We start from the raw sequence: 27,302 nt of genomic DNA on the forward strand, positions 1-27,302 counted from the left end.
ATAGCTTAATTTAGCTAGCTTATGTTGTTTAATACAATCTCATAAAACGATTATAATAGTATATTATTGGTTATTTGATATTTAGAGAGAGGAAGAAATTTTATAATGATACAATTTATTTTCATTTCTTCATTATTCCTGTGTCAAAGGCTATATTTACTTTCAAAATATTTAATATATATATCAGCCTGCTATATATATTGTTATATCACCAATGAAAGCTAATGAATGCAACTTAAATAATCCTTAAGTGTTAAACCAAATGTTAACTAAGTTTAACCTTTTCTGAGATGGTTATGAACCTTATTGATATGATACGCGTATGATTAGCTGATACGCTCGAGCGCCGTTGGAACTAAAACATATCTAACACTGAGATTCTTTATACAAATGTTTGACAGACGTATGTTTTGCAGACAAATTCTTCGCGTCGATGAAAACAATCACACAACTTTCGCGATGTAATAATTCTCGGAATTGCTAGCCTTAGATCATATTAAGATCGACAATTACGTTAAATGAGCTACGGTCGTTATCTAATACTCGTTGTTTTTGCGCACACGCATCGTTTTTGTTCGGTAAGTGAGAGGACAATTATCGAATTGATCGATATCGAATGATGAATGATGGAAAGCTATTATTACGAAAAGAGAAACTCATGTTTCAAATGGATAAATGGAAAATCATGGTATCTATTAAAATAGTAATTTAGAAAATAAAAAGTATTTAAAAGATGAGTCTTCTATTTAACCCCTGTCAACATTACGAGAATATGTAATAAATGCCATCAATAACTTATGAAAAAACCTTATCTCTTAATTTATAACGTAAGCTATGAGGTAATCTAACAATATCTTATACTGACTATATCAAACAATCAATATCTATATTACAAATCTTTATTAGTAATCATAACAATCAAAGATACAGTATTTACATTTTCTTTACCTACATAGTCATAAAAATAATTAAAAATTAATATAAAGAAAATTAAATAAATTTAAAAAGTTTGATCCCTGTGGCAGTGTAACTTTAAGGCTGGCAGCATTTCTTCGCTGTATTGCAATACTTATTCGTTGAACGAGGAAAGCACCAGCTCTGGAGTCACCGGTACTATCTACCAGTCGTCAACTTAAATCTTTAATTACCGTCTGTGCATCTGACCCAAGAGTCTCTACTCCAAAAGGAACAAAATTGAAGTTGAAGGAAAGACTCATATATTTGAGCCATTTTTGTTTTTGTTTTGTTTGAGCAAAAAAATAATCTTTTACCTTTTTCATAAATACTTCTTCAGGCTTCTAATTTTATCCACCTGAAGGGCTTTAATTAAATGAACGCACTGCCCCCAGGGATTTAATTCGAAGAATGACCTCAGTTTTCTAGAAATATGTGGACAAAGAAACACCAAATTAACTCACGTCTAAAAAAGTCTAGATAAATCGTCATAAATAAATGCAATTCCAGTTTTATAGTTACACGTGAACTGTTAACTTCCCTCCGTAACGTCCGAGTTTCATTAATATAGACGGTTAATGTGTTATGAAAATAAATGTATATGGAGAGTATCTAGCCAACTATTCTCGCACGCTCTACGCCCTGGTAGTAAATGTTTTTAAATATTGACGTTCATAAGTTAAAAATATGATGAACTAAATTTTGATTTGATAGATCAGTAAATAATAAATTATAGTCCTGTTTATGACAAAATTTTGATAAATTTTTTGTTACACTTTAAGTGCGTCCTAGAATGTTTGCAATGTAAGAACAAGTTGCATATCTGTCGCCAAGCTGAAGGTCTACTTAGTAGTAATTTATAGCAAAATTGGCATTAGAAGGGAAGCATTCGAGGTGTGGCTAAGGGCCGAATATAGTACGAATTCTTAAGATTTGACCCTAATATATTTAAAATGGAAATGTTCAACACACTTGGTATTGCTATTATTTTGCCTAGCAAATCGATACATTCCTACAGATAACTTAAGACAAACGACTCCTTACAAAAGGACAGAGCATGAAGGCGTTCCTTTTACTAAGAGTAATAATAAATTCATCATCATCGACCGTCATAGTATACGTATATAATTAATGATCGTATTTATTACAATACCATTGTAAAACTAAAATTATATCTATAATATAAAATACATATATAATATCCATTTGACCGAAGGTCGAAACAGGTTGTAAACCATTCTTTATACCTGTATATGATTAGAGTAGCCCAACAAACAGTCAGCAACTAAAAGCTCGTATACAAGCGTAATGGAACTGATGAAACTTTTACCCAACGTATGCGATAATTGAGACTTTCATAAATTATGAAATAGTATAATTATTTCGCTGCTTATCAACCTGTTCGATCAAGCGCGATCAATTACATTTTGAGGACTGTGTTGTTCAGTGTAATTATGTTTTTCTTGATAAAGTTAGCTAGCATTATATGTTATTTGAATTTATTTAAAAATAAAGGAAAAGGTAAGTTAAAATAGCATTTTAAAAGCACAATGGTCTTGAATGTAAGTCTCCCTGGTCTATGTCCTTGTTTAAGTGTACAAAAATCGTAATTGCTACAGTTTCTTGTACAGTGTAATATATACATGTGATGATCATGAATTGATTATATTTGAGTAGTTTATCAGTATATAGTACACTAGCTAACCCGGCAAACGTCGTTTTGCCTTGTATATTATTTCCAGGAAGGAATTTTTTTAGTTCAATTAAAATAAACTATCTTCTATAATAAAAATATGGGTTGGTCGTAGAAGGGTGACAGTTAAGGGTTGTATTTATTTTTGTATGTATCATAAAAAAATAAAAACAAAAAAATGTTAACAAAATATAAATAAAATTTTGTGGGTTTGAAAGATAGATAGTAGCCGATTCTCAGAATTACTTCTACTAAATTCATAAGCATCAGTCGAGCAGTTTCGGAGGAGTATGGGAACGAACATTGTGACACGAGAATTTTATATATAAATATATAGAGATATATTTAGTCAATATTTTTTTAAGAAATTTAGTACGTTATAAATCGTTATTAGTTTAGTACCATTCAAATAATTTGTAGTGACATCGGCGCACATGATCCCGATAACGAATTCAGTGACCGAAATGCGTCATCGTTTTCACTTTCATGTGGAGTATATGGTCAATGCTTTTATAGAAATCAGTCAAAATTTTACGTAAAATTTTTATGATAATTATCTACAAATATTATAGCAAAAAAATTATACGTGCATCTAAGGAGCAAGTGGTTAATAATAATACAATTGAATTAAATGAAAAGGAGGCCAACTAACGGCCTTATCGCTTTCGAGCGATCTCTTCCAGGCAACCACTTATTTTCGTTTTGGAAAGGGAAAACAAATCCACCGCCTCCGCTTTGTCTTGGAACATTTTAGCCAAAACGGTACACAACATTTACGTGTAAAGCCTCTGGGCTAGTGTTTATTCCATACTATTTGTAATATACTCGTATAACACATATTTTTTGTTATATAACAAATATGAAAGTTCAATATAAGCGTATTTTTCTTTTCGTAATTATGAAAAATAAAAGACCTTTGTTCTTTTTTCAAATCTGAGGATTGAGAATAAAAAACGAATTTCATTGCGTTGTGATTAGTCAATGACAATCAAAGTTTTGTCTATTATGATGCCAATGTCATCCTCGTCCCCCATATCATTTTACTTGAAATAATCTTTAGATTTTCTCGCCTAAAGAGTAAGACCAGTATATGAGGGATATTAATCAATTTTCCTCATTTAAAGCTCAAATACTTATGGGATTTCTCCGCAGCGTTAAGTAATGTCGAAAGTATTTGCCCGGGGCGATGGACCACTTGCTTCACTTAGGAAACACGTGTTAACGCCTCTATTATGTAATCTGTAGTTATCTTTATAATTATTTGTTGTCCATGGCTTACCAATGACTACATATTAAAAAAATAATACGCCTTGCAGCGATTGAAGCGGCTTCAAAAAACTGAATTCGATCATTTTTGGTTTGTGTACTCCTCCGTAGACTCCGTAGACTCCGTAGATGAATGTATATTATAACGTATAAAGATAACCCACGCCTTACAGCCGAAATTGAAATGGGCAGGCCATGGAGAGTGTTCAGAGGAGTTGTTCGGATTAATACCTGCAGCTGAGTTTCAGCATCGGACGTCGAGGCAAAATACAAAATTCCACCCGTATCACCTCGACGTCCGACGTTCCACGACTGAGCGTTTCTCAAGGCAATTTTTGCCGCGCACCACCGCTATGTGGAACCAGCTGCCCACTGAAGTATTTCCGAACCAATTCGACTTAGGGTCCTTCAAGAAAAGAGCGTACAAATTCTTAAAAGGCCGGCAACGCACTCGCGAGCCCTCTGGCATTGAGAGTGTCCATGGGCGGCGGTATCACTTAACATCAGGTGAGCCTCCTGCCCGTTTGCCCCCTATTTTATAAAAAAAAAAAAAAAAATGTTGCAAGGTGTTTAAATAAAAGACCGACAGCTGAATCAAGAAAATGAAACGTGGGAATACCATAAAAGCGATGGGCTGACGACATCGTAATATTTTCTGTGGAAATGGATGGAGGAACCAAAAATGCAAATGAAAATTCAGGAAGAGGGGTTTACCTTAATGGGGTTCATACTGTACGTCTACAAGAACACGAAGTATTGTAAATGACAGACACTAACGTAGACTAAGTGTATAACAAAACTCACACCCATTTGATTTTTATAGTATGGAATAAAACTGGCGTTGTTATTATTATATACTACTATTATATATATACAGTCAACCTCTTTAATTAATAAATTTAGGCTTCATGACTATTGGAAGCACAATTCAAACTAAATAGTTGTATATAACTACAATTTATCACATTATAATATAACCTTATTCAAAGCCAATTTATTGTTCATATGTTTTTAGTGCTGTTTGAAGTAATTCGGTAATTTATTGTCACAGGGAATTCATTTAAATTACTGAAAGTAGAATTCTTTATAAGTGTAAGTAATAGTAGTAAATAGTAATTTTCTCTTATCAAGACAGTTTTAAAAACGACCCATGATTCAGGTTGACTGTGCCAAGTAGGACTTCTGAATATTACCTTTATTATTACAGAATAAATTGTATTATATACTATTTTACTTTACTTTACTTTTTGTATTATATGTTACTTTTTGGTTTCAGGATGCTCCAAAAACGCCGTTGGATGAACCTATTTTTATAACAATGGTAAGAACGTTATAATGTCTTAAATGCAATACTTTCAATTATTAATGACAAATCTTAAAAGAAAATTGATAAATGCAAAAAATTACCATAATTAAATGCGGCATTTTCGCTTTCAAGCGATCTCTGCCAGGCAACCTCTGGTAAATAAAAAGTAAAAAGTGCACATGAATCACGATAATTTGAGATCAGTCTCACCTCAGTTAGTAGTTAGTACTAAAGTTTTTTATGTATGTTTATAACGAATTACGTCAAAAACTATTGGACCCTTGGAATACTGCAATTGGGCTCTGTATCGGTTTTACAGAGAAAGCAATACTGAATTTAAACATTCCGAGAAGTTCCTTGACCATGAGTGGACGGACTCATCTAAGCGTCGTTTAGGCGACTTTCCCTTGTTTTTGTAAACATTTAACAGCTAATGCTTCGGAGAACACGTGTCGCAAACATGCGTTACAGATCGCAAATTGCATATTCTCTGTGCAAATACTATTAGGAATGTTAGACGCGAAGTTATATATGTTGCGCGACATAGCGACAACTTTAAAACAATGTATAATAATTTCAAATAATTTGAATTTAATGTTTATCATGTATTCAGAGTCAGATTTTATAATCTATGTCATACTGTGGCGAATATAAACAATACCTAGTGTATTTTTCTATTAAAAATGTATGCAGAGATTCATTAACAGAAGCATGATAAACTATACAATTCGTAAAACGTCAATTCGTTCTAGCTGTCAAAAACTGAAATAATGTAAACTTGACTATCGAAAAGCTAGTGCCGAAGCCTCTGGCTTACGCTGGTGACCCCTTGGCTTATTTCCTAATATATTTAATTATTAACGATTTATAAATAAACCTTGATGTTTCACATCTGTATTAATAATTTAAAACGGTTGTATATATTATCAAGGCCACACGTTGGTTCTTATTTGTATAACTTGTTTCTTTTATTTCTGATACCTAGCCTTGTAGGTGCGGCTAGAAATAAATAAATAGTAAAATGCATAAAATTCTCAATATACTTATTTGCGAACAAATCTCCTTGTCTGTAGACTGCCTAACGTTACAAAACGTCGCACAGTCGCAATTCTGTTTTTATCTGTGCAAAACAATTAATATCTTGTCTATGGAGTTTCGACCTAAATTGTGGTGTTTCGTGGGAGCCATTCTAAGTGTTGCTAGTACTTAGAATGTATTGCTCTAAAATCTAAATGTATTTCTTGCCATATCAGTATAAAGACTAATAATATAGAACTGTCATCTTTAATATCATTTATTTCACATTTTTGTTGTTGTTCCTCTTGCTATGTGCCCCCCCCCATTTCCTTTACTAACTTTAGTTTTTTTTTTATTGTAACATCTGCTACCTTAGTTGTTTTTCTTAAAGGTGTATTCTTTATTTTGTCCATTTCTGTCTTCACTATCATACATCGTTCCATCGATCTTTGACACTCCTGTTGCTTTATATGCTGCGCTTTAATGGGCGGCCAAGTTTGACATCCAGATGTTAGTCCAGGTATACAAGTATTCAAGAGCTTTCTTTTAATGCCATGCTCGTTTTTATACTTTCCATGACGTCTTTAAGCGCCCAAAAGCTCTTCAATGCTTTTGTTATTCTTGTGTCGATTTCTTTTATTGTTACATGGGTCCTGAATATTGTCTAACCGAGGTCCGAGTTCAGCTACGTATTATGGGACAGTTAAAGAATTTTAAAGAAGCTTCAACAATTACAATTACGCGCTAAACCATTTTTATATTATGTGAATCCTTCGCTTCTATATAGGTAAAACCATAATAAAAAATGATTATCACCTCAAGAGATAAAAATCTTTTCCATTGAATAACCCTCGAAATATACATTCCTATAATTATGCCATGATGATATTAATTTCGGTAGGCGTCACCGCCCATGGCCGGTCATTATACTGCATACCGTATCATGGTGCAATCGGATTCCAGTATTAATGATCCATACGTTTCACGAAATGCATTGCCACTCACCGGCGTGGTTTTTTCCAGCCCTGTCTGAGGAAACTTATAGAGGCGGCGTCTTGCATCCTTCGTAATATAACATGAGTGTAAGGATGCTTTTATGAAATATGACGAGCGTAGATGATTAAAAAATATAATAAAATAAATCAGTGGCGCTATAACCTCTTTAGGTCTGGGCCTGAGATTTCTGAATCTGTTTCATGATCATTTGTTAATCTTATAAGCAAGCAGGTGATCTGCCTTCTGTGTCTGACGCATGCCGTCGACTTTTTGGGTCTAAATCAAGCCGCTGCTCACAATGTTTTCCTTCACCGTTCGAGCGCACATAGAAAGTAAGTCCATTGGTGCACAGCCGGGGATCGAACCTACAACCTCAGGGATGAGAGTCGCATGCTGAAGCCATTAGGCCAACACTGCTCATGTCAAAGTTTATTTAGGGATTAACTAACGCTAAATGAGTTGATATGGCAATAACAATGACCATTTTTATATAAATTAGTTTGGAGTATTAGTTAGTAGTTTGTATCTTATATATATATATGTTATATACTTCCAGTGTCTCTACTGGAAGTCAAATTTGAGTTTTCTTCTTGTGGACTGATTGAAATTTCCGACTTGATTAAGTAAGTCTTAATAAAGCCTCCAATCTTGCACCAAAAATCATTAAGAAAACAGATAATACATGTTAGTCGACATCACAGGACCGAAGAGCTGGCAGCTACCTCGGACAAAGAATTAGTCTAGCTTTTCAAAGATACGCTGCCAGTATCAACCTTGCCTACAGACTCCTTTTAATAGTAATTTTAGTTATTATATTTTATGGTAAGTTATTGTTGTTTGTTATATTAATTACTTTATATACGTTGGTTTATAATTAATTATTTACTCTATTAAATTACTAATATTATTTATTATAAATAAATGATATATAAATGTGCACATTGACTAATTGGATACATATGATGAAGAAAGTTTAACATATTACATATTATGTTTATAATACGCTAAATAAATTTATTATTTCTTTATATGTTTGTAAGTTCAATTTTTTTCTCTCTCTCTCTACAAGTTTTTGAGCATTATATATTCGTTGTAAAAACTGTACAACCACATCTTTCATGTACACATTTGAATACTAAAATGCACAATGCAATAGCGTTAATAAACAGGATTTTAGTAAAAAAACCATATTGTTAATTAAAAAGTTCGAATGTCACTGCTTAGATATGGTTTTTTACATTTACATTTAAATTTAATAACATAATATGAACGTAACGTAATATGAATGTTAATTTCAATTAACTATTAGTTTATCAGGCTAAGGTTTGCCAATAATTCTTTAAAAACATTTAACTAGATTCGTGATAAGACCACTGTTAGATAGATAATAAATTAAAGTAAAATAATAATAATAAAGCCTGTTTAATTTCCAATTATGACAAAAAAGATAATATACAGCTTAGATTCTAAACATGATTTTATTTATCTTGTTATCCTATATATCCTACATCTTAGCTAAATTATGTACCGTCCATCGGAACCCCTTCGCGGGTAAAGGCCTCCTCCAGCTTTTTCCAATTGACCCTGTCCATATCTTTCTTTCTCCATTCGCTTCCTGTTACCGCTTCTAATAAATTAAAGTATGACACAAGATATTCCTATTGAAATTCCCTCTTCCTCTGGATCAAACCGCTTCAGCAATAATAATAACATAACTTGTATGTGTTACGTAACTTTCTAATCTTTAAGCAACAAATTTCTTTCGATAGTACTTTGAACATTTATTCGTGATTTATGTCAAAATCAGCTTACCTTACGTAAGATTGTAAGGATTATTAGAGATTTATATCTTCTCCGCATAAGCTTTTTAATTCGTTTTGGTAACATATAAGTATGTATCTGAATGTAAAATATCTATTATGAAACAAACTGATAATTCACTATAGTAGAAAAGCAAAAAAAATCGTTACATATGCACAGATGTATAAACAGTTTTACGGAAACAAAAATAATAATTATATAGAAAGTAAGGACACATATAACAACAAAATACTATAATAATTTATTTATTTAGACGCTTACATTAAATGGCCAAAAACAAATATAAACCTAAGTATACCATTTGTAAAATGAAAAAAGTTACAGGTTTAAGGAAATGATAATAACTGTTGACTTAACATGGCTCTCTAGTGCGTTGCGTTTTTTAAAACCTCGGATGTTTCTTTCGTTTTATTTTATATTTTATAAATACTAGTAAGCAACATATCTTAATACCATATTTTTACAGTTACTATATCATGATTGTTTATTGGAAGTTGATCAAACTTCTCTCATCACTCATTTGTAAAAGTTTATTTAAATAAATAATCATTGCCGAACTATGGACTTTGAAATTATACCAACATTATCTGCTGAAATGTAATTTTAAAAAAAAGGTCTCCGTCATATAGATAGACTAAAACGCGGGTAACTAGTTACATGTTTAAGCTATATTCGTAATAAGATCAGTGATATACGAGTATATGAAGCCTACAGGTGCTTCAGGTGTGCTGATCAATTAAAAGCGATTGCAGTTAAAGATTGTTGCGCGTGCGCACGTCAGGTTTAAGGCAGACGCTTATTGCGGTAATAGCTTTGTCTAGTTACAGGAGAGTCAGACTAGACTAGTACAGCCTATACATAACTAATGTAAGTTAAATATCTATTATCTTGGAAATATCCTGCGTAGATATACAGCCAGTTCTTTTTTATGGTGATCTTTTAAATATCAAAATCGCTAAGCTAGTAAAAGGTTATTACTTGATTTCTTCTGAATAGAATTAATCATTTATTGTAAATTTATTTATTAAATATTTGATAAAAATCTTTCGTCAGTTGTAATAAAAAATCGTGTTTAGTCTGTAACATATTAATGTACATTTCTGAGTCTGATTTATGTTAAATACATTTCAATTTGAGTATTATGGCGTTTGAATAACCGAAAAATAGTTCAAGCGCATTATTAAGCAAAACAATTTATTTATTTATATTCTCCCATATAACATTTACAACAATAAATAAGATTACAGTTGAGAAGGTATTGGGAGACTGGTTTCCAAATTAGGTATGAACCTGTGAAATTGTGCAATCGTAGGCTGTCTACTATGCGTTATTCCATTTCCTGTATTAAAAATTGCTATAGATTATAAATAAATTAAGATTCTCTAACTTAAATCTTAGAGCATTAAACATGCATCCAATCAGTCGTCAGATCGCGAGATAGCGCCACGAACATCGTAAAAAATACAAAAGCCAACGCCATCTGTGTCCATTGAAAGAGTATCGCGCTCTGCGATCTATATTTTATCTGGACTAGACTCCTGTGGGAATTTCGTCTCTGGTTTATTTGTAGATATGTCAATCTTTATTAAAAGCTACCTGTGCCCAGGGCACCTGCGTTCATACAGATATAAAATAAGATAAATGGATTATGCAAAACATTTTTTAAGTTATACTTCTGTTGGCGCGTAAAGAAAAAATGATGAGAATAAATTTTAACGATGCGCACGCACACCGTTACAAAAAACCGAAACCCTGAGGTTACCATAGTCAACATTTTAAAACAAAAAATCTCCATTTCTTGAATTATGTAGCCTTTTTTTGTGATATTAAAATAAACTTTATTTAACTAGATGATGCGTTATAATAAAATTTTTAATGTATTAAATACCTTTTTTTTCTATTGTAGTAGTGATTTTCCTACAAACGTGTCGTTACCTTATTCTATAAGGCGAAAGATAAAATTTTAAAAAGACATTTATACTGTTACTCCAAAGACGTATATCTTCTAGCGCGTGTACATAAGTACAAACACATGTTTTTTTTTATATTTATAATATTAGTAAATAATTATAGAAAACTATACTGTACTAGCATACCCGTCGTCAGGTTGTGCCTTCTACACACGTCTTTTTTCAACAACATTGGTTTAGGGGGTTTATATATATTAAGACATATGTATGTAAACGCAGACGTTTACAATTGCGACAGCGATACCGATCCTGACCCTTTGTAGAAAATTTTGAAGTAGTTCTCCGTAGCGGTAATGCTGATACAACTATGACATCGCTGTCATTGCAAGTTACTGGCTATTTGCCTAAATAGGTTCATGTCTTGGCAAAAACACCTGTAGTGGTCAGGGGTCAAGTCAGTGAAATGATCATTTAAATTACTAATGAACCAGGAGATTTGGAGATTGATTGCCGACCTTCAGTGGATGCACCGCTAGAGAGGAAAATATAGTTTTAATTTCTCAGTACTTAGTAAACCTGTACGAATCCGGCCGAGATACCAGTGCAGACTGCGTTCCAATTGACCATATAGTGCTCGTGATATTTACAAAGCATTATAAACTTTACTTTACTTAAATAAGCCGTACCTTTAAAACACATTTTACATATTATTTATTGTTTCATACTTGTTAAACAAAATTCTATGGTCCTACTGAAATGCAACGTTTTATATTTTATGTATAATAATATATAAATAGATTTTCTTTCTTTCCTTTTTGTAGTTTATTTGTCTTTACCTTTATTTTTACGGATAAGGATGTATGTCTGAAATAGTGTACACGTAATATACATACATACATGAATTCTCATTTTAACTACTGAATATAAGAACAAAATCTGTATTGTTCTATCGGTGTTGCTTATATCCGATTACGAAATTCTGCTGAGGGGTCAAAAATGTTGGTAGTTTTTTCTCATCAGCAACTCATCATAGTAGTTTTTGTAAGGGTTATACTTAGGCACTAGCTAATTTTTAATGCGTTAATATTATTGGAATGAGTGAGGAATATCTTAATCATTCAGGTTCTATGATCACCTGTCACGGTGAACCTCCGTCGGTGCGTTTAACACCATCCAACCATTGCCTCGTGACTATACCAAGAGCCTCCGCGGTACTGCCATCCGGGCTACATATCCAGCCCATTGAAACCCGTCTTATAGTTATTTCACACGGGGTATACCCAATCGATAATAGCCTATTAATATTCTATATTTAATATCGACATCCCGATATCATTTTGTGCGTGATAACAATTGCATAATCCCCACTGACCACGCCATTAGATCGTAACAATAGGGCTCGGGAACAATAGAGCGAGCGACGCCGCGGGCGAAGCTATACAATGCAGCGTTAGAACACAACAAAATTTAAAGCTAGCTATCAACAATAGTGTTCAAAGAATAATTCACAACTTTCAAAGTAAAAATGTTCCAAGTTTCTATTTTTCGGTGAAGATAACATATTCGTGATATCTCATTTCGCATTTATGTTATTGACAGGGTTGTTCTAACATAACTTTGTTACTCTTCAAAAGCCGCAGCAGAGGAATTATAAGCTGCTGGACTGGATTCCCTTTACGCGGCATTTGACGTAGATAATCCCTATTTGTTCTCTTGTCTTTTTTCTAATGTATTAACGCAGTATGTATAGTACGACTATGACCACGTGACAGACACAGGCTGTCACATTCTAGCGAGGCACATATATCTTCGTACGTATGATTGTTGTATAAAAAAAAACAAATTCGTATGTTGAAGGCGTGGGGTCCAGCGAGTGCCGCCGGGGTACATAACAATGGCGGCTATCTAGCATCAACACATTGTTTACTGTTCGCTCTAATAGCTGGACCTCCTCGGACAATATGCATATTGACATGTAGATTATAAACCATAAGATTATCAGATATCGATAGAACGCGGAAATGTCGTCTCATCATCTCTCTATATAGGTTGTGTTGGAATAAGTGAAGACACATAAATACACAACACATTGGGGGTTGTACATTTCGCTTATCAGCATTTCTTAATTTTTGAGGGTGGCGATTACCTAAATGGTGGTAGTTATGCCCCGAGAGTATATCCAGACGTAGACACACTCTTCAACAGTTACATTGCATTCATTCGTTTCATAGCAATTAACTAAATCACGGGAGTTACGTCCCGGGAATATATCCAGGTGTAGGCACTCTCTTCAACAGTTGCATTGCATTCCTTCGTTTCATAGCAATTAACTAAATCATGAGAGTTACGCCCCGAGAGTATAGAAAGACGTAGGCACTCGCTGCTACAATTACATTGCACTCATTCATTTTATAGCAATTAACTTTATCATGAGACATACGCCCCGAGAGTATAGCCAGACGTGCGGAGAGTGCCGCAACAATCATATTGAATTCATTCGTTTCATAGCAATTCATTATTTAGTTTATATTATGTTATTGAACGCGAGTGATTAATGTAGAGTTAAAACAAAATCCTCTATTGTTTAAAGCACCCTGATGACCCAGGAAATGTACAGACACAGTCCGGGGTTCGAGGCATGGATGGGTACGAAATTCTGCATTTTACCAGACATAAAAAAAATATTAACGCTTTCACTTGAACGGTGTTTAAACCAGAATTCAATGTTTTTTTAAATTTATTACCACGATGTTTCAGCGCATAATTAAGTCTTGTTCAAAGGATACAATAAAAACATCTCAATTGTTTAAAAAATTCACATAGAACAAAGGCACTACTAGCTTATTATCTTAACCGTTAATTTTTTTTATGTATACTAATATTATTTCATTTGTGTGTGGGAAGATATCCTACACTAATTAGTAAATAAAGGAAGTAAATTACAGCATAGTTAGTTACAGTAGACATAAGTAAAAGACTTTCTATATGTTGATATATCATATAAATATATACTAAGACTAAGCAATGATTGGTTTAATTTAAAACTTACTCAATGGTGATCGTGTTTATATAAGCCTAAATAATAAACTGTGTTCACAGATTTTATTTGTTATATCATTTAGAGCAGTGTTGGCCTAGTGGATTCAGTGTGCGACTCTTATCCCTGAGTTCGTAGGGTCGATCCCCGGCTGTACACCAGTGAACTTTCTGTCTATGTGCGCATTTAACATTCACTTGAACGGTGAAGGAAAACATCGTGAGGAAACGGGCCTGTCTTCCCAAAAAGTCGACGGCGTGTGTCAGGCACAGGAGGCTGATCACCTACTTGCCTATAAGATTGACAATTGGTCATGAAATCTGAGGCCCAGACCTAAGCAAGTGGTGGAATTTGTAGTTGTAAATTTTTAAATATCTAGACTCATTGTTTGTTTGCCTACCGCCAAAACTATGGACGGATTTGATAATTCTGATGGAAAGTCAAAATATAATCGCTATTAAAAGTTCGATAATATGTCGTGAAAAATACATTTAAGTATCCCTATATCATGTACGCTATTAACTTTTAACAAAGTGATATACTAATGTACTATAGAACACAATATCTACGTAAAAGTCCGAAATACCATATGTTTATTAGATATTGAATCCAATTCAGCCGTACGAAACTGCGCTAATATTATATAATATGGACAAAATGCAAATATGATGTTTCTATATAAGTTTACAATGCTCACTTCAGATATTTCGAACAAATTATAGTAAATACGCGGTTCACAGCAGTGATTACGAAAATATTCGAATATAATAATTATTTGGTCTCAGTAATTTCATGTAATGTATTGCGTAACATGCAATTATCTCTTGAAATGGGCAGACGAGTTGATTTTGAATATACAATTAAAGTAAGATGTACAAAAAGTCATTTTATAAATAAGCTTTTGTAACGAATTGTTCATTCTTTCTGCCTCTGAAAAATTCGGAATAATTATTGAATAAACAAAAGCCGAACGCGACACTGACAAGTTTTTATTTTGCTTTGTCCATTGTACTAATTAAAAATGTTTTTGTGGAATGTGTAGAATTTCTTCCTAACCTTGTGTCAGTCCCTTGGGATCGTCACCCTTGAATAGTTGAACATATGGTGGAACTTCTATCAACATCTGGCGATTGATATGGACATACATATTACACTCAAAGTAGTTGAGTAATAATGAGAGTGCAGTGACATAGCGTCTAATAATGATCATTTCATTACTCTGTAATTACTAATTGTACTCGCTGTAATCGCAATTGCAAGTGGCCAAATTATTTCATTTTAAGGCACAGCTTTTGTATTGATATAATAACAATTGGTAACAAAATTTTGTGTAGACAAACATTCCGATGAATATAATTATTGAATATATACTGTATATTATATTAATTATATGTATATATACTGGACGAATGTTGTTCAAGACGAAGTTAAATCTATGTAATAATACTGAAGAAGCTTTTAACTCAATGGGGCCATACAAAAACAAATACTAGAAAACTTCCACAACGAACTTTAATTTTTAGAATTTATACTAACACTTACTATACTTATACTAGAATATGTATTTAAACATTTTAAAAGACGTTTGTATAAATGAATTAATAAAAATAATTATATAGGTGAATATATTTTTTCGACTTTGAATATAACGACTGTTTTTTATTAATTAGCAATACAATGCAAGCCCCTATCTTATCTAACTTTTCTCATCAATAGTATTCGTTCTATGTCTATCTTCCTAGTGGGAGTGCCATGCTGTTGCCTCCTGGCTTCAGCCAAACGGGCAGGCACGACCGGGGTAGTACCACTGTCTTTCAGAAAACCGGCGTAAAGTGATACAAAAGGTTCGCCTTCTTGTACTCGCGTTTCGTGCGGTGAGAAAGATTCCCGGAGCCCATCCCCCCCCCCCCTCTACAAGAAATATGAAGGTGCAGAAGAATCAGAATCTACCCCAGGGGGGTACCACACGCGCTTGCGGTGGAGAATCCCCCTCTGGGCGTCCACCGCCGGGACACTCAGCACCCGGTGGTGGACGCACAGGCTGCCCTTCGTATTCTGGGGGGGGCAATTCTGCGCTCTTTAAAAAAAAAAAATATCGGTCTCGGGGCAAACGGAGCAATCCAACAAAGGCACCCCCATCCACACTCACCGTGGATTTCACAAATATTAGGGGGCTCAACTCCAACATCCACGCTGTCCACTATCATTTAGAGACTGCGAAGCCGGCCTTGCTCTTTCTTACCGAGACTCAGATTTCCTCCCCGGCTGATACTTCTTACCTCTCCTACCCGGGGTACAAATTGGAACATTCATTTGTGCCGCGGGCTGGAGTTTGCGCGTACGTCAGAGAGGATATCTGTTCTCGTCGCCTCGGGACGCTTGAAGGAAGGGACCTATCTAACCTCTGGCTGCGCGTAGACTGCGATGACCATCCGCGATTCTACGCATGCCTGTATAGGTCCCATAGCGGAAATACCGAAACTGACCGACTCATTGAGCACATCCAAATGGCTACAGATTCCCTGCTCGAAAGGATTCCTACCGCTGAAATCGTGATACTTGGCGATTTTAACGCCCACCATGCCGATTGGCTCGGCTCTGAAACCACCGATCACGCGGGAAGATCCTTTCACGACTTTGCTTTAGCCTACGACTTGACGCAAATGGTCCCTGCGATTACGCGAATACCAGATGTGGATGGTCATAAACCTTCTTTGTTGGACCTTCTGCTGACTTCACATCCGGAGACCTACCAAGTCTCTGTTGACCCGCCATTGGGTTCATCAGATCATTGTGTGGTACGGAGCATTGTGCCGCTCACGCGCCCTTTACGGCCTAGCTTTGCGGGCTGTCGCCGTGTGTGGCACTATAAGTCAGCAGATTGGGACGGGATGCGGTCTTTTTTTGCGTCCTACCCTTGGGGGCCCATTTGCTTTTCGTTGAGTACTCCGGATGCCGTCGCTGACTCTGTCGCTGATGTGGTCCTGCAGGGCATGGAACTTTTTATTCCATTCTCTGCGGTGCCGGTCGGTGGCAAGTCCCAGCCTTGGTTTAGGCGTTCGTGCAAAGAGACTTTGCGCCGTAAGCGTGAATGCTATAAAGCCTGGGCAGAAGCGGCGACATCCTGTGATGCGGCTATCGGCGAACGTAAAAAAGCATACAATTCAGCCTCTAGGTCCTTCAAACGGGAAATCGCTAAGGCAAAGTCAGAGCATATTGCCAGGTTTGGTGAGAAATTGGCCCACCTTCCTTCGGGAACTCGAGCCTTCTGGTCTCTTGCCAAAGCTGTCCAAGGGAATTTCTGTCAGCCCTCTATTCCACCACTGCATAGGGAGGATGACTCACTGGCCCATACTGCAAAAGAGAAGGCCGATCTTCTAGGCTGTCTCTTTGCGTCGAACTCAACTTTGGATGATCAGGGGAAGGAACCACCGACATTATTGCGGTGTGATACTACGATGCCTGAAGTTACATTCCGGCAACGTGCTATCCGTAATCATTTATTTTCCCTGGACATCCATAAGTCGAGCGGGCCTGATGGCATCCCCCCAATTGTGCTGCGTACTTGTGCTCCTGAGTTGGCTCCGGTCCTAACGCGCCTTTTCCGGTACCTGTACTCCCTCAACACTGTTCCGAAGTGCTGGAAGACAGCTTTGATACATCCGATCCCTAAAAAAGGCGATCGCTCTGATCCGTCCAACTATCGCCCAATCGCAATAACCTCCTTGTTCTCCAAAATAATGGAAACCATTATTAACGGCCAGCTCTTGAGGTATCTAGAGGGCAGCCAGCTGATTAGCGATTCTCAGTACGGCTTTCGTCGTGGTCGCTCAGCTGGTGACCTCCTTGTATACCTTACACATAGGTGGGCAGAGGCAATTGAGTCCAAGGGGGAGGCGCTGGCGGTAAGTTTGGACATAGCGAAAGCCTTCGATCGGGTGTGGCACAGAGCACTGCTCTCGAAGCTTCCAGCCTATGGGCTCCCCGAGAAATTATGCAACTGGATTTCCAGCTTTCTCGCTGATCGGAGCATTAAGGTCGTCATCGACGGAACATGCTCCGACCTTAAACCCGTCAATGCTGGTGTCCCACAAGGCTGTGTCCTATCCCCGACCCTGTTTATTCTGCATATTAATGATATGTTGCAACTTAGCAACCTTCATTGCTATGCGGACGACAGCACTGGGGATACCTTTTACACGGGCCGGGCAGGTATTTCTCGGGCTGTTGTTGATGAGTGCCGGAACAAACTTGTGTCTGAAGTCGAAACTCTTTTACGTGGAGTCTCGGACTGGGGTAGACTAAATCTAGTCCAATTTAACCCCAAGAAGACACAAGTATGCGCGTTTTCCGCTAAAAAAACTCCCTTTGTCGCTACTCCCCTCTTTGAAGGCACTCTCCTTAAAGCCTCAGCTAACATCGGAATATTGGGCGTTGACATATCGAATAACGTCCAGTTTCGCGGTCATTTGGAAGGGAAGGCTAAATTAGCCTCCAAAAAGCTTGGTGTGCTCAGCAAGGCGAGACGGTACTTCACTCCGGGCCACCGCTTGCAACTCTATAAAGCGCAAATTCGGCCCCACATGGAATACTGTTCTCACCTCTGGGCGGGAGCTCCCCAGTACCAGCTCCTTCCACTTGACCGTATTCAACGAAGAGCGGTTCGAATCGTCGACGACCAATCACTTTCCGTGCGGCTTGATCCCTTGGCGTTGCGTAGAGATGTTGGGTCCCTCTGCATCTTCTACCGTATTTACCATGGGGAGTGTTCAGAAGAGTTGTTCGGTCTAATACCCGCAGCTGAGTTTCATTATCGTACGTCAAGGCAAAATACAAAATACCATCCGTATCACCTCGACGTTCGTCGGTCCACAACTGAGCGTTTTCTAAGGCAGTTTTTGCCGCGCACCACCACTATGTGGAACCAGCTGCCCACTGAAGTATTTCCGAACCAATTCGACTTAGGGTCCTTCAAGAAAAGAGCGTACCAATTCTTGAAAGGCCGGCAACGCACTTGCGAGCCTTCTGGCAATGTGAGTGTCCATGGGCGGCGGTATCGCTTCACATCAGGTGAGCCTCTTGCCCGTTTGCCTGCTATTACATAAAAAAAAAAAAAAAAAAAAATGATATATTCAAAGTAAAAACAACTCAAAATAATATCCAGGTGCAATACTTCGTAATTTAAATCTCAAAGGAAATGCAAGTCAGTACATTCCGTTAGTATAATTTCATCCCAATACGATTCGAATAACACACGTAACGTCGCCTTAAGTGACGATCGCTTCCCACGGGCATCAAAAAGACCGCTACCTGAGATTGCATTTATTGTAATCTTAAGATTGTAGTTATTTGTGAAAAGATTATTTGCTAGAGAAATAATTTGGATACCCAAAAACTATGCAAACGCGAAAATCAGTTCAATTAAGAAAATTATTCGTTTGTCTTGCTAAATCTCGAGAATGGCTGGACGGATTTGGTTGATTATGATCTTGAAATATTTGTGGAAGTTCAGAAAAGACAGAAATAACAAGTTAAGGAAAATACTACGATAGTTGCATTTTCCAATTAACTGTTCGTAGCTGTGTGGTACAAGGTGATGTGATTGCTTTCCCTACATAATGGTGGCCTAACCCAGGACGTCTATTATGGGCTGAACACCTTAGGACATTCACACATGGGCCTGGTAATTCTGACAATATACCTAAATCCTCCAATATTGACAGATAGTAATTACACGAAACTTACCATGGTCTCGTCTTTTCGTTTAACAATTGTAACCGCTTCTATGGCCTAATAATAAAGAAATATCTAACCTAACATTATTTTGATAAATGTGTAGTCTTTTTAAAAGCTTCCAGTTTGTGTTTTAATGAATTTGACTTATTATTAAACTCCGTAAAAAATTTTATACTTACCCAAATCAAAATAATAGGTATAATTTGTTTAGCAAGAATAACATGCAAATGCAAATATACGTTTTTGTTTCTTCAAGTAGATCTCGCTTTCGCGTTTAACTTAACTGACGCGCTGACCACACAAAATGCTATACGACGCAAGCCTGTGAGGACACTCTGCGCTCGCGCAATAACAATAACTCACCTTTCATACGCAATTGCGCAGAAATGCGACACATGTATATTTGTTAAACGACTTTACGTATATTATCAAAACGATCTTGTAATTAGTAATTATTTTACTGCTTGAAGGATAAATAATATCGGATATAAAGATACATAAATATATGTATTATATAGAGATAAATAGCATAGAATGTCTGTAGTAAACAAAAAAAAAAGATCGTTCCGTTCGAGCTTTCAAATACTAACATTGTCATAACGTACACGAATGCGAATATTTGTCAAAACTATCATAAATTTCAAAGGCATCTGGACAAGTTAATGCCGAAATGAATACGAAAACTTGTTGTAATGGCTATGAATAATTATAGGATAATTTGATAGGCCATGCTTGTCCGTCACCGTCCTTATCCGTATCAACCCCAACGTCCGTCGTTCCACAACTGAGCGTCTTAAGGCAATTTTTGCCGCGAACCAATTCGTCTTAGGGTCCTTTAAGAAGAGAGCTTACCTATTCTTAAAAGGCTGTCAACGCACTTGCGAGCCTTCTGGAAATGTCAGTATCCATGGGCGGCGATATCACTTTATATCAGGCAAGCGTCCTGCCCGTTTGCCTCCTATTGCATAAAAAAAGAAACACAGTTTTTTTATGTTTGCAATTAAAAAAATACTGGACCGATTTAAAAGAATCTTTCATTATTGCTTCATTATCCCTGAGTAAAGCAGGCTTTATGAATGTCCAAAATAAATAATCATTATTTATAAAAACTCTCTGTTCTAATTACACTCTTTTAACTAAATTACTCTCTTTTAATTAGAGTATTCTATATCCCTAATGCCCTGAGACAAGCTGCGGATAGGGTGGTTTGAAGGCAGCAAGTCCACGTATTGCTTAAGGATTTTCAAGGCAGGCACGACTTGCAGGTATGAAGACGACGAAGATAATTCTCTATTTCAGGAAATAGGTCTTGTTTGATAAGTCAAGTCGGTTTCAAAAAAGGACTCAAATCACTTAAAATTTTGTGTGTGAAATGTTTTTACTGTATGTGAGGTCACATTTAAGGCATAAGGTTACTTTCCCAAGAGGTGCGGCAACCGTCACCTGTTTTATGGCTTATTTTACAACGGTGATTAGTAATTTATGACATCGTATTTTAAACTTTCTAATTAAATAGCTTTTAAGATTGTTTTGAATGTTCTAATGAATTTACATTGTTACTTTATATTTTTATTTTTCCTGGATACATTTGGTTAACATTGTCATTTTGTTTTCGAAGTTTTGGAGTCTAAGCGAAGATCAAGAACGAAGGGATACTCTGAATGCAAAGTTATGCGTTTTGGTTTGTTTAAAAAAAATTGTGACAACACCAATAGTAAAAAAACATGTGGGTGTATGCTTATGTACACGCATTTAAAGTTATACTTTGTAGGCGATAAAATCTTTAAAAAAATTTATCTTACGTCTTTTTCTACGTTTGTAGAAAACACAATTTGTATTTAATACATTGAAAGTTTTATTATAGCGTATCTAGTTAAATACAGTTTAATTTAAATACACAAAAAATATTTCTACATAATTAAAGAAATGGACATTTTTTATTTCAAAATGTTGACTACGCTAACTTCACGGTGTCGGTTTTTTGTGACGGTGTACGCACATCGTAAAAATTTACTCTCATCAATTTTCCCTAACGCGTCAAAAGAAGTATAACTTCAAAAACAAACCTATAAACAAATTGAAAACATATACATAAAGTAAACAGCATCAAAAGCATCAAATATTCAATTTACGAATTTTTAGAAAACAGTTTCAACTTAGTAAACAAACTATTAACATCAACTAAAATAAACGACGGCATACATGGAACTGCCCAACAAACTGCGCAACAAATCGACCAACAAACTGTCAAATAAACTCGGCCTATACCATGAATAGTTTGAAATCTATACAAGAAATATCACCTTATTTCTATCATACATAGGTGCATTTTGGAATAAACATGAAACAGTTGCCAGTTTAAACAGGGCTATTCAACAAATTACACGATTCTACGCCACTCTTAAACGCATCAGGCTGCATTTCATAGCAAAAAATGGTTATAACCGACCTACATGGCTTTATTATTCTGCTAATATTAAAATAATTTTCTACTCGTAATTTCGCATATGCTATTTAGATGCGCGAATCATGAGTATCACTATTTATAAAGCGCAATAAAAACGCAAATCAATGATTATTGATTTAAGTTATATTATATTTTACTCGTCGAGTATTTCACTGGTTTATAAGTTTTTATGTTAAATACTTTTGTAAATATTTTTCAAGTGATTATAAACTTGAAAACAGATTTCAAATAAAATTCCATTACAGTAATCGAGACGTAGAAAAAAACATGTGTGCGTGTACTATTGTACACACGTGGGTGAAACTTCTTTATGACCTTATTTTCGAAAAATGATCTACTATATGCAACTTTACAGAAATTGGTTATATAAAGTTAAATTAGATGAAGTTTAACAAAAAGCTTTTATTGTCATAGACATGAATACTAAAAATACAATTATTTCATTGTACCTTATTACTACTAAGATTATTACAAAATTTCATTAATTGTAATATATATGAATCTCTTCGAATCAACCGTGGTAGGGACAAGAAAAAGATGGCGCTTAACCGAAAAATGAGACGGAATTTTTTTCCAACGCCGATAAAAAAGTTTCACTTCAAGAATGTCAAATTATGTTTACGCTATAAGGTAGAAACAAATGAGTACATTAAAACTAAACGTTGCAATGGCATTGTTGTTTTATTAGGGGTTAGTTATTATATGATCGTAGATGATTAATTATAAACATACAAATATAATGTAACATATTCATTCTGCTGTCAATCATTAGTTATATACGTAGTAAATAGCCAATACAGCGATACACGTACGGGTATTTGTATAATTCACTACCTTAAAAGCCTTCAAGGAGTGCTGGCCTAGTGGCTTCAGCATGCGACTCTCATTCCTGAGGTCGAAGGTTCCATCGCCGTCTTTGCACCAATGGACTTTCATTCTATGTTAGCATTCGCTCGAACTGTGAAGGAAAACATCATAAGGAAACCGGCTTGCCTTAGACCCAAAAAATCAACGGCGTGCGTCAGGCACAGAAGGCTCATCACCTATGACCTCACCTCACCTATGACTATTGGTTTAACAAATGAGCATGAAACATATACCGAAATCTGAGGTCCAGACCTAAAAAGGTTGTAGCGCCAGTGATTTATTTAATTTAAAAAGCCTTCGAGGGTTTGTTGACTGTACCTAGTTGTAACCTTGACCTTTCTTTAAGATAATTCGAGCTTCTTACTGGATTCTTTTAAGGCCATTTTTAATGAACTTAATAAACCTTGTTCATTTTAATTATAGAATCATCAAATGGAGGACCATGAACCTATTTTTGGCTATTATTATTAAGATTAAAACATTATTGTATCAATTTTTTTTTAGAACCGGTTGCAAACGGGAGGTTCATCTGATGTTTAGTAATACCGCCTCCCATGGACACTCTCACTGCCAAAGCGAGTGCGTTGCCGGCCTCGCAAGAATTGGTACACTATATTATTGATGGACTCTTACAATAAATAATCCTTTAAATTAAACGTACATAAATATAGACCTTGGTTTATTAAAAAAAATTTAAAAACATCAACTTTAAAACACGTCATTGGTATCGTACAAAAACTACATAAAATCTGGGCGAGAGTTAAGATCCGTTTCTAAAAATAAGTATCTATATCAATTAAATAAGAAAAGAAGAAATAAAATGCATCCATGAAAGGTCGCTTATTTTATACTACAGTCAGTGAACTGTGGCTGACCGGCGAAGGTTGTTTCTAAAGATAAGAATAAAGGTCACTCGTAATGCACTTTATTGCGACGTTTATTTAATAATTACACGGTTTTTTGCGCGAGAAAAAAGTTAAGCATCTGTATCAAGTTATAGTAGCTGACCGCTTTCATACAAGATGGGACACATGTGTGTACGCAGTCCCAGGTGCACTTCCACAACTTTCATAGCGCGGTCGGATGTAACTTTCATAGCAGGCGCAGGACAGCTCTCCCGAGGGTGTTACATATACCGTCAAGTTTCCATCATAGAGCTCCATTGAAATTGGTCTTTGAAAAATCATGTCAATATTCATATCCCACCAGAAACAAAGGTTCCAGCATTCTCAAGTGTAATATCAATTTTGTAGATTATTATGTTATAAATATATATTTAAAATACACTTACAATGACAATAGACCAATGAAAATATTATGGTACAAAACACTAAAAAATTCCGATAAATATTACATTAATCCATTGATCTTTCAACGCTTGGCCGTAGGTACGGAGGTACGGATACGGCATCTAGATAAATGAACTATAACATTTTCTAATTTTTGATAGGGTTAGCCTAGCTTTCTGTGCCTAAAACATGACAAGTTTTCATATTCATGTTTTTGTAGAGAAAATGTTAATCACGGTCAAAGGATGATAAAGTTTTGTCATCGGACATGAAGGCAGCATAGGAAACTCCACCAACAAGTGAGCGTTTTTTAAGGCATTTGCCGCGCACCACCACTATGTGGAACCAGCTGCCTACTGAAGTATTTACGAACCAATTCGACTTAGGGTTGTTCAAGAAAATTGTGTTTAAACGTCTTAAAGGTGCGGAAACACACTTGCGAGCCCTCTGGCAATGTGTCCATGTATCACTTAACGTGAGGAAGCGTCCTACCGGTTTGCCTCCTATTACATAGAAAAAAATACGTATTTTTACGTTTGTAACTAAACAATTACTGGATTGATTTCCAAGCAATCTTTTACTATCTTATATCTTATACTAATCTTTTCCTTAACTTTATAAGCCTCCGGCCCGTCGAAAACAACCCTTTTATGATGCGTTGATGTTGTTACAACTCGAGGTGGTTTTAGTGAGTAAAGTTCACCCGGTTCCTTTTTATATTGTGGATCTAAAATCCTATAAAAGTTAATAAAAACTTATTTGTTACCAATTACAATTAATTGTATACCAATTACCTCTCTTTATAAAAAGGAAATTTGTAATATTCATAGTATCTGACAAAAAATAACGTTGTCTAGTGAACTGCAAAAGCATTACTATAATAATTAAAATTAGCGTAAAAGCCGTGTTCCAGTTTTAAAAATTTAAACCTATCTACATATTCTATCCTGGACACCTGTTTGCAACCTTGTCTAAAACTCAATTAATGAATTTCTCACGCGATCACAATCGGTAGGTGTACCTGATTTGACCTTTACCGGCCTCTTGACAGGTAATAATCGCAAAACATAGTCTTAAATTGATAATTTTTTAAATTTTCATCATCAGGAATTTCAGACTATGATTATTCCTATTGGAGTGTGACCGCCTTCGTGGCGTCTTTACCTTTTTACTCGAAGGCTCTATGGGTAAGCTTCCGAAACGAAACTAAATCCTGAAGACTCCTGAAGTCACACTTAGCGGTAAATCTCGTTTCTGAATCTCACTAGGATCAATTGGGTACCAGTATTGATTCCGGGAGTTCCAAATAGCCAACTTCCTGCCTGAAAATTCCTGACAGGCGTGTAGGACACACGCCTGTCAGGAATTAGGAATAGGGCAGATTCCATCCATCCATTCCATCTGTATCATCTAAGATATACATCGATTCTAAGCAACGCCGGCTTCGTCGCTATATTTACACTTGCAATATTCATTCACTCATAAAAATAATAATCCATAGGAGCAAAGTATGATAATTAGGTTATCATTGTAAATAGGCAACTTACATGATAATTTCGAACAGTTGCCAGCACATTTCATATTAAATCAAATTGAAAGAAGTAAAGGGCGTGGCAGTCCCTAGGCGTCGAAGTCACCCAGTTCGATTCCGGTTCGAGCTTGTGTCGTAACCGGCCTTTTACTACACCGAATTAACTTACGTATACTTACTTACGTACTTAAAATAATCTGTTTAAAATATTGATTTCAAAATTTATATATGAATTAAATTTTTGTATTATTGAAAATTGTTTGTAAAATGTTTACTGAAAATTTATTAGTAAAATCTATTAAGTATTTATTGATGACGAAAATACAATTCATATTTATTTATTTATAAGGCAAACAAGGAATAAATTAATTAACAAACTCATAAATAAAGCGGCCTTCTTTTATAAACAACTCTTTCAACTCGACCTATTTAGGAACTACAAGTAACACAGATAAGTGCAAGAAGAAAAGAGAGAAGGATGTTGTTTCAATAAAAGATATTAAATAAAAACGTTATTTGACTAACTACATACCCACTCTGACACAAAACATAATATAGTCACTATTAAGAAACTGCTGGAAGCCGAGCAGTCTTATTACACCGTGTCAAGTACTTATATTTCTCTTCATCAAAGTATACGCAATTTGAGAGACGAAAAATTACTTTAGTTGAAACTAATTTATTACTGAACAGTGTTGGCCTAGTGTTTTCTGCGTGCGACTCTCATCGCTGAGGTCGTAGGTTCGATCCCGGCTGTGCACCAATGAACTTTCTTTCTATGTGCGCATTTAACCTTTGCTCGAACGGTGAAGGAAAACATCGTGAGGAAATCGGCTTAGGCACAGAAGGCTGACAAATAATCATGAAACAGATAGAGAAATTTAAGGCCCATACCTAAAATGGTCGTAGCGCCGTTGATTTTTGTTTTTATTTATTAAGTACAGTACTAAAAGTTTCGCATAGATCTTTGTATGGTTTACTTGTAACTGCGTGAGCGAAACAACCTTACCCTTCGTACGCATAATTCACAATTGATTATTTCAATGGATCTATTTATTTATGTACCTCTGTATGTGGACTATACATATATACGGCCGGATATATACAAGTTCGTAGACTATATATTAAGTAAGACGATTTCATATAGTGATGGCACAACCGAGTGTGTGAGATAAAATTTCGTTCATCTTGGACATCTAGAGATGCTGTACTAAGCAGTGAGGGTTAAAAGAGGACGTAGTGACAAGGATACGAAAGGGAATGCTTCGACGGTTTGATCATGTAGAATGAGAAGCAGTTAACACGTAGGATATACATAGCAACCATACATGGTAAGTCTGGTTGGGTCGACATTTTGTCGTACATACCTGGACTAAATCCAGGTGGTACTAAATAGGGTCCACATTAAAAGT

At 35.7% G+C, this 27,302-nt stretch overlaps 1 protein-coding gene across 2 annotated transcripts in view; it reads left to right on the forward strand.

The window, feature by feature from the left end:
* LOC123714150 overlaps positions 1-27,302 on the forward strand; it is a 101,084-nt gene that overhangs the window by 28,490 nt on the left and 45,292 nt on the right. For both annotated transcript variants that reach the window (XM_045668316.1, XM_045668315.1), the window contains exon 3: positions 5,190-5,234. The gene's annotated coding sequence lies outside the window, so the exon portion shown is untranslated. The remainder of the gene's footprint in view (positions 1-5,189; positions 5,235-27,302) is intronic.

Source organism: Pieris brassicae, chromosome 9 (genome assembly GCF_905147105.1).
Source record: "Pieris brassicae chromosome 9, ilPieBrab1.1, whole genome shotgun sequence".
Classification (NCBI taxonomy): Eukaryota; Metazoa; Arthropoda; class Insecta; order Lepidoptera; family Pieridae; genus Pieris; species Pieris brassicae.